Source organism: Papaver somniferum, chromosome 10 (genome assembly GCF_003573695.1).
Source record: "Papaver somniferum cultivar HN1 chromosome 10, ASM357369v1, whole genome shotgun sequence".
Classification (NCBI taxonomy): domain Eukaryota; kingdom Viridiplantae; phylum Streptophyta; class Magnoliopsida; order Ranunculales; family Papaveraceae; genus Papaver; species Papaver somniferum.
The window spans coordinates 48,840,871-48,853,620 of NC_039367.1; the positions used below are offsets into that span (position 1 = coordinate 48,840,871).

At 35.3% G+C, this 12,750-nt stretch overlaps 1 long non-coding RNA gene, 1 other non-coding gene and 2 pseudogenes across 8 annotated transcripts; all 4 read right to left on the minus strand.

Annotated features, from left to right (window-relative positions):
• Positions 1–825: 825 nt before the first annotated feature.
• Positions 826–7,382, minus strand: LOC113314959. 7 transcript variants are annotated; one of them, XR_003342623.1, is made up of 9 exons: positions 7,251–7,382; positions 7,008–7,078; positions 5,564–5,686; positions 5,391–5,462; positions 3,445–3,522; positions 2,726–2,991; positions 2,444–2,647; positions 1,679–2,366; positions 826–1,104 (listed from the first exon to the last, which is right to left on the minus strand). It is a non-coding gene; the product is annotated as an uncharacterized LOC113314959 (long non-coding RNA). The 7 variants fall into 7 exon arrangements; XR_003342622.1 differs by adding an exon at positions 3,894–4,298 and having other exon boundaries at positions 1,679–2,647; XR_003342618.1 differs by having other exon boundaries at positions 1,679–2,647; positions 7,008–7,036.
• On the minus strand, positions 3,536–3,648 carry LOC113319815 (annotated as a pseudogene).
• LOC113319889 lies at positions 3,720–3,799 on the minus strand (annotated as a pseudogene).
• On the minus strand, positions 3,935–4,026 carry LOC113319923. Its single transcript, XR_003345894.1, has one exon. It is a non-coding gene; the product is annotated as a small nucleolar RNA SNORD96 family (small nucleolar RNA).
• Positions 7,383–12,750: the final 5,368 nt, after the last annotated feature.

The following is a 12,750-nucleotide window of genomic DNA, read 5'->3' on the forward strand; positions in this document are numbered from 1 at the left end:
ACTTAGTAGGTTTCTATGATTTCCCTCAGAATTTGATAGTTAACAATGAACAAATTTTTTTTGGTACTTAAAAGAATTTGTATTCTTTTTTGAATTGATTGAATGTTGAAACGAATTGATTGAAGAAAGTATTGAATGTGGATTTTGGATGGAATGAAAGGTGTATGCAGGATATTTGAAATGGCCGGCTTATTTCCGGCACAAAATGAACTGCCGGCCAATAATGACCAATTTTGACCAGGTCAATATTGACTGGCAGTAATTTATTTGTTACTAAAAAATTCGTAACGGCTCTCAGGTGTTACGACTGTCATGTTACAAAAATTTCGTAACGTCTCTCGCCTATTACGACTCGCCACGTAGTAACGGTTTGTGTCTGTTACAAACGTCGTTACAATGCAAAATTCGTAACGGCTCCACTGCCGTTACAAAATATTTGTAATACCCCTTTTTGCAACAGGTATAAGCCGTTACAACCAGTTTTAGTAAGACTCACTACAAAATACGAAGTTTCAGCCACATCAAAGAACCGTGGCAGTTGACAAAATATCCGTGGCAAAAAATAACTTGCCACCGCAGCCTCCTCGTGACAAATACTCCCGTGGCTAAAACTGTTTGCCACGGCTGTTGCCACGGTTTTTATGCGTGGCTAATAATATATGATCATTTTACCACGGGTATTTTTGTGGGTAATAATTAGTTGGATGGCACATGTGTGGGACTATTAGCCACGTTTTTCACGCGTGGGTGCTCCAAGGTCATTTTACTTAGTTGGATTACACCGCTAGCCACTTAAATAACAAGACAATATTTACTTTACAACAATTTCAGAAAAACAATTTATTCATTAAAAAACACAAGTACTACATGTTTGTCTGATTGATTACATTCAGAAGCAAATAAAAACTCAATACTAAACCATTCCGAGTCTGATACAGGAAGCAAATAAATACTTAATACTAAACCATTTTGAGTTTGATACACAAAATACTTAAAGTGAATGAAAATAAAATACTTAAACTATCACAGATGGATTTCTTACTTCCAAAGTTAATTGTCATATATCTTCCAACACCTTGAACATGTTCTTTCAATGAAATTAACCTGCAAAATGTAGACATCAAATCTGATATCAATGACAAATAACAGTAGAAAATATCCATGTATACAACATTACAGAGGCTTAATTTCTTATCCCTTCAAATATAACATGTGGTCTAAACCATTAAGAAGATAGAGAAGAACATATGATCTCTCATATACACCTATGGATTCAAACAAGTACAAATATCCATCAAACATTTAAGCCGATATACCTAGTTACCCACAAATCAATCCATGGAAGAAAAAAGAACAAAAAATTCAGAGTAGTACGGAACCAGTACACCCATTTCCAAATTTCCTAATAATTCAATATGAATGTATATCATCCACTGGTGTACGCAAATACTAATTAGATGGTTGGCAGGCTATTGGCTAACGATAATGCTAATGTGTGTCGTGACAGCTAAAATAAAGAATGTTCTGCAAAAATCACTATAGTCCATGACGTTAATCCAGAGTCTAACTTAACAATTATGCCATCGTCTTTCTAATATGTTGCAGCAAGGGGAACATGTTTAGAGGTTTATAAGCAACTGTAATCATATGAATAGACTAATAAAGCAGAAAACATTACCTCAGATTCGTGTAATAAGATCACAACTCTATGGCTCTGGATGTGGGAGGTCCCTCTACAAAACAAAATGCAATTAGGAAAGCTTGTAAAATATTTGCGGATATACTCATACATGCCCGAGAAAGCTTTAAGAATCTAGAGAATACACTGCCAAAAATATTTGTGGATATGCTAATACATAACCGACCAGCAAACAGCAGCAAAAGGGCATCTATTTTTTTCTGTGATTCCTCGTTAGCCTTTTTCATATCATCTACAGTTTTCTTCATCTCAAGACGTTCTTCTTCCATGTCGTTCTGCATATGAACCTGATCCTCCTTCAGTTTTTTTATTTCATCTCTTAATGCAGCATTTTCCTCGTTGTTTTGGACAACATTTGAAGAAGATTCTCCCGTAAGCTTGGTTACTTTAATTGTTGAACCAACACCACGAATCCGACCTGGTTTCTCAGCTCCCATGATTTTAGAATACTGGTCTCCTTTCCCTTCTTTGGCTCTATAGGTTTTCTGATACACAGCCGCTCGACTTGCTTTCTTTTGCGTTATCTCTTCTATATGTTCATATATAGTATGTCAAGATCTACATAACATTAACTATCAATACCGATTCATATTAGTCGTTACCTCTATCGCGTGGTTCACGAATGACTTAGTACCACCATGATGAGGCACAACCAACCATTCTCACTCTTTTTCAAGGTTCAGAAGTTAGAAGTCACAATTTAACATATAAACTCATAAACGATAAATCTGTAAACATTCTCACCTTGAATTCAGGTGAACACCAATATATCAACATATTTGCCCACTGAGTGTCAATAACTTTGTTTGGACAACTAGCTCGGTTTTGTGCATCAGTCTTCTTCTCATCAAAATGTTCCAACCTCATGTTACGTTTGTTTGCCTTCCATTTTTCATGGATTTTCTCCTCCACCCAAAAGTTGATCTCACCAGAATAATGAAAAATATTCTACAATATTCATCAGTTAAAATTTAGCCTTCAATCAATAAAATAATTTAATATATTGGTTAAAGTAATTTTCTTAACCTTCAGCTCTTCAATGGCTTCTTCAAGCTTTTCTTCCTTATGGGGCATATCAGACCAGTCTGGAATGTCAAACGGGAAGTTTTCTCCATTTAGTGCCAGCTTTCCACAATAAGCCGAGATCTTATTTGCGTTCGGTCCAACTGGTGCACCCCGGCGAAATTCCAGTGATACTTTCTCACCCTTTTTCAGCTTATTAAGGAAGTTCAACTTAGCCCCTCCTCTTACTTTCTTTGCTGCCGGAGGTTGTGGGTTTTCATCCATATTTCCTGCAAGAACCACAAACAACAAGTAAGCACATCATGACAAAACAAAAAGATGACACAACGTGTGGATAAAAAAACACATAATAAGCTTACACAATCGAAAAAGAGTTGATTCGTAACATGCTTACTAGTTACTGATGATGAAGCTAAATGGTGAACCTTCCATCTCTAAGTAAAATGAAAGCTAATCTATATGAGAAATAAACTCTGAAAACCTTATCAGTTCTGTGTATTGCAAGTTTATAATAGAGCATCAAGACCACATCGCATATAAAGTGGTTAATCAAATTACCCTAAAACCTTCATTCTACCAGAAAATACTGACGAATTCTGTAAAACCAAAATTCAACTTGTTCAAAAGTATCAAACTACCAATGAAGCTGTCCTGCACTAGTTTTCCAGCTCATACAAAAAACTACAATCGGAAAACAAATTCCACTTTCATGTAACGTTTACCTTGAACGTACAGCAGCAAAGTAACAGCAGCAGCAGCAGCAACAACCACTTAGAAGATTGAGGGAACTCCAAGAAGACCTAAAATTTGCAGAATGGGTCAAATTTGAAAATTTTCTAAGGAATATTCGCATTTCAGCTCTCTCTATCAAGAATTTTCTGAAGCAGAACTGGCATAAAGCTGTGTAATGATCATCACAGCCCAATTTCACCATTAATTCAATTCAATAACATAATCGAACGGGATATCCTAAATCATTTATTTAGTCTATAAAATATGGCTCATATCAAGAAATTCAACCATTTTTAACTTTTTAGCTTCATAGATAACTCTCAGAAGCGCAGGTAACCATAGCCATTTATGATCAAAGACTAAAACGTAAAACATGTACTCATAATCTAACACAAATTCAGATTCAATAGTTGAACAAGCCAGAAGGATGGTAGAATACCAAGCAATTTGCAACTGGTTGCCCATAAAATTCAAACCTACAAGCCTCAGAATTGCAGAATATGTCACCAAGGCGTTAAGCCATACAGTCCCGAAAGATGGTGTTCTTTATAATTCGATATCCTCATAGGCTATATATACCAAACCAAGTAACCATGTAATTATGAGAATAAATTATTGAACAAATGTATGTCCCATGGCCCGTCCCAAGAGGTAATGGCCACAACGCAGCTCCCCAAGGCAATGGAATATGAGACCACCTGAAATGGAGATCTTTCGACCATCAACATCTCAAGTTTTTTGTACGACGTTTACAAATGGGTTTTACAAATATAACAGGTTTGCTCCAATCTATGAAAGAGAGAATTTTTTGCCAAAATCTCCCCTGCCGGTATCATACAAGTCCCTAAACAGATCAATAAATATCAGATACACCAGAAACATACACATTAACGTACACAAGGCAATAATGACTTATCACATCAACAAGGAAACAAAAACAAACTGGAAAATATTTTTTTTTTTAAATCAAACTTTGGATCTAAAATAAACTCTTTTAAGTATCATAAGTATCAACTCCTTCCCATAGCTTATCAAATACACAAAAACAAAAGAATAACAACCAATATAGCACAACATGAAAACTAAAAAATTTGAGTCAACCAAGCACAAACCAATCCAAAACACAAAGAAATCCAAGACTAGAATGCATACTAGAAGTGGGATCAGGTTATTGAGATAATTGGTATGGTATTAAAGTAATCCAGATACGCTAAGGTAAAGTTAGCTTGTTTCGGAGTCAGATGCTGACATAATCAATTTATCATGATATTAGAACATTGACAGAAAGCAAAGCCAACAATGACGATATTATTCCCATTGAAACACTAAAATCCTTAGTGACATTTCTAAGCCATTTCATTTCTCATCACATTCCCAATTTCAGGAATCATCCCTGTAAGTGAGTTTAATATAATACTCCAACAGCATTTTAACAGCAACAAGCTATCCGAAATATAAGTTATAAATGTAAGTTACTAAATTGTACATGAGTTTGTAGTGCCACCCTGCTCCACGTTTTGGTTGAGCGGTCCTATTTGTGAGACAAATATCCTTCTCCAAAGAGAAACACTATGGTGCATAAAAAAATCTATCAATCTTAATACTTTACCTTCTCAAAGCATCATACGACAAGACCAGCACATGGGCCGGGAAGAACTATTTATTTGTCAAAAGAGTTTTCTTGAACAATTTTATTCTTGAGAATATCATTATAACTACTGGAGAAATTTATAGGTCTCAAGAACATATTAATGCGGTTCCCTGGACTACTTGGATCATAAGTATCAGTTCGCCCTTCTTTATGCTATCTCATATCCTCTGCAGTTTTGGAAGACATAAACAGACGCTGAAGCCTAGACTTTATCGGGAAGCGGCGGAGTACTAGTTTTCGAGCTCATACAACGCAAAACAGATTCTATTGTCATGTAACATTTACCTTGAATGTGCAACAGCAAAGTAGCAGCAACAACCAAAACCACTTGGAAGAAGGAGTGAAATCCAAGAAGACCTGAAATTTGCAGCTGAAACTCAAAAACATATATGGAGTAATTTTTATAACAAATGCACAAATAAAAAGTAATACTACTGAGATCGTGAAAGAGAACTTACCAAGTACGAACCAACTTGAGCACCCTAATTATCATCGAGTGCCTCTTCTACTTGGCCAAACTTCACTTGCAGAGAGACAGAGATTTACCACCAGTAGAGACAGAAAACATAAAGTTTTTTTTCCTGCTAGGGAAGATGAGCAGAATGGGTCAAATTTGAAAAAAAAATCTAAGCGATCTTGTATTTGGACTAACATGCTCTCCTCCCCTTCAATATAGTGAATAAGTAACAAGGCAACAGGTCAATAAAAATGACTTATCACATAAAAAGACAACAGAATGACTTATCACATCAACAAGGCAACAAGTCAATAACACAGAGAGTTAATTTCACACTAGCTTGAGAAATTGTGGTCAACAACACAACAGGGCATAGTTACAGACTTATAATTTCAGGTTTAACATTGTGCATAATACCACTGTTATGTGTAATCATCTCACCCACGAAGAGTGGCATTTTCATTTTAAACGTGTGAAATTTCCATACCAGGTGATCACATCTTAGTATGCTGAAACTTGCACCAGTATATCAAAACTTAACGGCCAAGAAGAAATAGAAGTGAAGAAAATTAACTTTGTGCTATAAGAATAAAGTTGTGATATCTCACACCCTCGAGAACCAAACAACAATAGATATACTTAGTGACCAAATCTGACATTTTTTCACCAAATATACATTCACCATGAAAACTATTCTGTGATTCATAGAATGCAACGATGACTTATCACATGAACAAGGAAACAATGACTGGAATTTTAAAACAAAAATCTAAATTTGGATCTAAAAGAATCTCTTTAAGTATCAACCCCTCCTTCCCATACATCTTTAAGTTCTTCAATCAAAGGTCTCAAGTACACATCAATATGGTTCACTGGACTACTTGGATCACAAGTATCAATTCGTCGTTCTTCATGCCATCTCATGTCTTCGGCATTTTTGGAAGACATAAACAAACGTGAAGTGGTGCAGTATCTTAGAAGGAGTATTAGGTCTCACTATCTTCCACCTTGAAGCCCAGCAAATAGTGCACTTGTCCATGGTTTTTCTTTCTTTCTAGAGTGAGAATACCAAACAGTAAAGCAATTTTCATAAACTCCTGATACTTAAGCCAACAACCTACCCTCAAACAACTGGGTTCATAAGAATGGAAACTTAATACAAATCCAGATGCACATCTCTTACTGAAAAAACAACATTCTCTGAGAATAACCAAAAATAGTATTTGACTAACCTAGAAATACATGCATACTGGGTTTTGCAATTACACTTGAATCAGAAATAGAGTGCTAAACAAAAACCTAGTGTAAACCTAGTATACTTGATGTTATAAAGGAAGAACATTAGCTGGAATTTCAAGACAAAAATTGAACTTTCATCTAAAAGAAACTCAAAACGTATGACAATCGCAGCAGGAAATCAAGGAACAAGAAATTAAATCTCTTACCAGCTTGTGCAGATAAAATCGATGATGTCCTGCAGAGAATAATGAAATTGATGAATTTCCTTTTTCCAAATCTGACCCAATATCATAAAACAATCCAAATTAAAGAAGATAAATTCTAAATCAGTGCGAAATAATTGAAATCGACATGCAATTAGGTTGATTCCTACATAAATAATTACTACTTAAAGCCCTAGTTTCAGAAAATCAAAACAAGAAGACCTAATTTTACAAATCCCAACTTACCTGAAGTATAATCTTCTCTGTGTATACGGTTTCAAAAAATCGATTGTTTTTATAGCATCCATAATCGAAGAAAGAGGAGAGTTGAGGAAGGTGGGAGGAACTGGAGGAACTGGGGAGTTGTCTCATTAGATGGGGATTGTGGTCTTCTACTGGTTTACTAGCCACCACTTTGGGTTTCAAGAGAATTCCACGGGAAACAATTGCTACGGCACTATTTGCTGACCCGAAGCCAAAGGCCCGCTATACCCACGGCCCACTCTGCCGTGAGTAGAACTCATCCGGCAGGTTTATAATGAATGATTTTTTTAGGGAACATGGTTTTTTTGAGGGGACCATGATTTTATTAGGCCACCTTCCCTATAGTGATAAGGAGTGTCCTAAAACGTTGAAATGACTAACCTATCCTTAACCTAATTTAATTTAAAACCAACCTAATAACCACCTATATATATATAACCACCACCGCCGATTACCACCACCACCACCTCCGATTATCACCACCACCAACCACCGATTACCACCACCACCACCAACCACCGATTACCACCACCACCACCTCCGATTATCACCACCACCAACCACCGATTACCACAACCTCCTCCCACCACCACCACCACCGCCTATTTAAGAAATGTAACAACATCAATGCAATCACAATTAAGTTCAGTTACATAATAATTTTATCGAGTATAAAAGACGCCAGGCGCAACCTGATTCTGCCATGGGACCACTCCGGAGGTATTTTCCAACAAACCCTTCCCTTTAATTTGATTTTGATTACTTCAATCGAATAGCAATCATCAAAATAGGGTTTTAATAGGAGTTACAGAGCTATGTTCGGTTAGGTCAATTTTCCAAAAAACCCTAGTTTACTAACCGAACTTCTTGAAAATGAAGAACACGAAGAACAGTTCGGTTCTATTGGATTTAAAACTAAGTCACCGAACTCTCTGTTCGGTTGTTTCGCAAAAAAAATTAAAATTACAAAGTAACCGAACTCCATCCTTAGAACCGAAAAAAAAACAAATTCAGTCTAACCGAACTGTGTTGTTGTGGCCACTATGTTGAGTTCCAAAATAACCGAACTTAGCCAATAGAGTTTGGTTTGTTCGCAAAAATTTTTAAAACTACGAAGTAACCGAACTTAGCCAATAGATGCTGGAACTTCACATTTTTGTTTGTTTGTTAAGTTCGGTAACTTCACAATTTTATCGCATAAACCGAACTCAGAGTTCGGCTGGTTAGCTGTTAGGTTCAAGTTTGCGAAAGAACCGAACTTTGTAAACTTATATACTCTTATATTACGTAAAGTTCGGTTAGATCAAAAGTGCATGCAGTTTGCGAACCAACCGAACTTTGTACACCAAAGTTCGGTTAGTTGAGAACCAACCGAACATAACGTTGTAACTCCTAGAAATTATTAGAGAGTTCGGTAACCTGCGTGTTTGGAACAAGTAACCGAACTATACTTTCAGATGAGTTCGGTTACTTGTTCATCTCACGGGGCAACCGAACTACAGCTTCAGATGAGTTCGGTTACTTGTTCTTCATATAAAGTAACCGAACTGTTCAAAATCCAGTTCAAATCCGGATCATTTTGAAGATTAACAAATATTCTAGGAAAGGATGGAGATGAAGAATCAGATAAGTTTTCATCATTTGAATACTCAAACTTAGTGAATTGGAAAAAAAATTATTTTCCATGTTTTTCTCCTTCATCTTCTCTAACTCTACTCTCTCAATAATTCTACTCAACTAATAATAAACTCATCTTTTAATTTAATCTCACTTATTGTTTTTAACTAATCATTCACTAATCATAACCTAAAATTAATTAAGAGGATAGATTAGGTATTAAATAAATAACTAGATATGGGGTGACCTAGAATTACTTCTAATGCCTTTACCCAAAATAAAACCATGGTCCCCAAAAAATCGTTCTTTATAATGTGTAAAGCTAGGCCCGTGGCAAGTTGATATCATGCCGTGGCAAATGAGGGACCTATTTGCCACGGTAACCTATTCAGCGTGGCAAAATGAAACAAATAGCCATGGATATTCAAATCCGTGGAAATTGGGACGTGACTAAAAGTCATTAATTTTGTAGTGTCTGTTCTGTTTCTAATCACAGAATTTGGTGTAGTGGATTCAGCGCAGCCCCGTTTTTTGATTCTGTGACTAGCATGCTAGATTATGACTTCCATAAGACTTAGGAGGTTTCCCTAGATGCCAATCTAGATGCTAGATTAGAAGACCATGGGACTTAGCCTTAATCCAGTTTGGGAGACCCGTTAAGTGACTCATGATAATACGAGCATAATGCTTAATTCGAGCAAGACAATGGGGATATCAATTAGGAGAAAAAGCGGGTGGTGTGCTGCTTGTATGGCTTTAACGCAAGACAATAAAGTTACAAGTGCAATTCAGTTTTGGCCTAAGGTTAAGCCAAGTAAAGTGTTTAAGGTTCAGTTTGGTTTTGGCGTAAAACTAAGCCAATAAAATATCCATCCCTAAAATAGTTTTTACCGTTTGGACCAGATTTTTTACTCGCTCGTCCAGCACACGTGCGAGAAACTTAAATCAATTTTACATATACCCCAATCTACCCTTCTGTAACTGTATATAACGAATAATTCAAATCAAATTCAAGCTCTCTTTCTTTCCTTTTTTTTTTTCATATCAAATCTGAGTCGCTCGCTCTCTGCTGCTGCTTTGTGTCTCTCGCTCTGTTCTGCTGTCGGTGTCTTTTCAATTGTTAGGTTTATCTCAGATTTTAATAAGATACTTTTGCTATAACCATCTTCTCTGTTGCTGCTTTTTTTTTAAATCATGATGATCACATAATACATTGTTCAATTTCTTTCTCGATTAGTAACTAATTGTTTTACTATGATGTACTTTTTGTTCAATTCCATTTTTTATCGTTTTAATTAAATTTTTTTTAATCTGATTTTGTAATTGAGATATTTTTGTTCATTGATCATCGTTTTTTTTTTTTGATATGATCATGTAGTGCAGGAAAGTCATATGCAAATATTTGTTATAAAAAAGTACTCTTTTTAAGTAATTTTTGTTTGATTTTATTTGAATATGAGTGTTGTAATATTTTTTGTTCATTAGACAGATCCTGTAGTAATTTTTTTTTGTTTGACATAGATGTAGTTCATCTTGATGTTCTTTTTTTGATATCGTCCTGTAGTATATATCAATACATATCAAAATGTATAACATATATTCATTCAAAGAGACGGTACATATCAATATGTATAATGTATGAACTGCATCAATAAATATACAATGTTAATATTTATCCTACAATACATATCAATATGTATTCATTCAAAGAGAGGGTACATGTTAGAGCATGGCTCGGTTGAACCCACCAAGCGTTGGTATGTCAAGTTAGGTTGTCATATTTTAGTGAATCAAAACTCATTTAAGAGTCGCTTGATTATGTGCTAGAGTCAACTTCGTGTAAGTTAGCTTGAAATTATTAGGATATGAGACAATACAAGTATTGTGAAGACTTGAAGAAGTGAAGAAGTAAGAAGCTACAACGACAACATCATCCTTCCACTTGAGGTTAGTGATATTTGACTTGAACTGTTTCATTCCCTAACGTATCTTTCAAGTTGTGCATATTGAAAACAAAACTGCGAAGCATGAACACTCTAGATAGACATAATATTAAGGAATACAATACGACGTTTATTTCTTAACCATTAAACTTTGTAGATAAGACATCGACACAATTGTTTAAATAATATTGTGATTATGTATGGGTATGAGGTGAGGATTTCATCCTAGGAAACAATGTTTTACATGTGTTTTAAGGAAGTAAGTTCATAAACTTGTTTATTAATCGAAAAGAAAATCGCCATGCGTTATTGGTATTGTTATTCATTGCATATCTTGTGAACAACCAATATGTGTGATGTAGTATAACCGTTCATGACTTGTTTGTGTTCTTGGTAAAACTATTCACAAAGGCCTGACTTTTGTATTTGTATGACTTTTATTAGTGAAACCGATCTTAAGTAGTCACCTGAGATGGTATGATCGAGTTTGTGATTTGTGTATGACCGAATCTGGGTAAAGGGGAACCGATCCTAGTAAGAGGTGCAACACATCACAAAGGGGAATCGATCCTTGTATGAGGTGCAGCAAGTTTTTAAATCGATCCTATGGACATGTGTAACACGTTTTTAGGCAAAGGGGAACCGACCCTATGGTCATGTGCAACACATATAAGTTAGATACCATATATATTTGGGGAACCGATCCTAGTACCTAGTCAACCAAATTTTGGAAAGCAAGTGTGACTATGCACAATACTCACATGGAGGTAGAACCGAAACTTGTTTTGGTAGAACCATTAAACCCATAATTTGTGATTGAGTGTTCTTGATCAATCACATAGTTCTTGAAAGTCAGATAAACCAATTTTAAACTTGTTTGGAAGTGTGACAAATCGGTTTCAAGGTTGTAAGTATGAAAGAGGACTTACAAAGTAAGGATGTCGACATACTTTGAACATGTGTTGTAATGTTAATCTTTTATTGTTCAAAGTTATTCTTTAATAGCTAAAGGAAGAAAATCCCAGGATCGAAAGATAAATAAGTTAAGAAAATCCCAGGATCGAAAGATAAAGTTAGTAATGTGCATTTACTAGTTAAATATTTTCCAAAGAGATTTTCGGTCAATATTTTGGACAGAGCATTTCCAGGAATTATGGAAACCGAATTTGGAATATATTGCATATCTTGAGAATATTTTCGGTTTTGGAAATTCCTTGGTTTCCAAACTTCCTTGTCTATAAATACTTGAAGTTTGCATTTCTAGCGAACTAATCCTTCATGACAACAAACTTCCTCGGTTGTGTTGTTAACGGTTCACGGACTTGGGCCCAATTACATGACTAATTAAAAGGCATTTTTGGTCACGTTGGTGATGTTTCCTTATCTAGGCAAGTTAGCTATTACTCCAAACATCTTTGATAACCATATTAAAGTGTTTGTGATCCTTCCTAATTTAATTTGTGATTTATTCACATAAATACAATTTTGCTAAATTAATTATTTATTTAATTATTTTGGTAAGAGTTGTAACTTAGGAAAGACTCCCAAAATTAGGAGAGTCTTGAAAAAGGAAAATAACTTTGCTTAGTTTTCAAGCTATGTTTCACTATAAATATAGAGTTCGTTAGTTTACACGGTTTTTTATCCCCTTTGGAAAATTGGCATAAGCTTTGCAAGTTGTTTTCCACGTCTTCTGTTCTTCGTGAACAAGAGTGAGATAAAAGTCTTTGTATTTGGGATCACAAATCCGAGTTGGATTAATCTTCGTGATTGATTAAACAACTTGTAATCTAGGTTTTTCACCTCTTGTATATTCTAAGGTTTTCTCTTCTGATATAAAACCATTCAAGAGTTGTTGATCATAAACCCTAGGTTTTGATAGGTTTCAGTTTCCGATCGTATACCAACACTTGTTAGTAGAA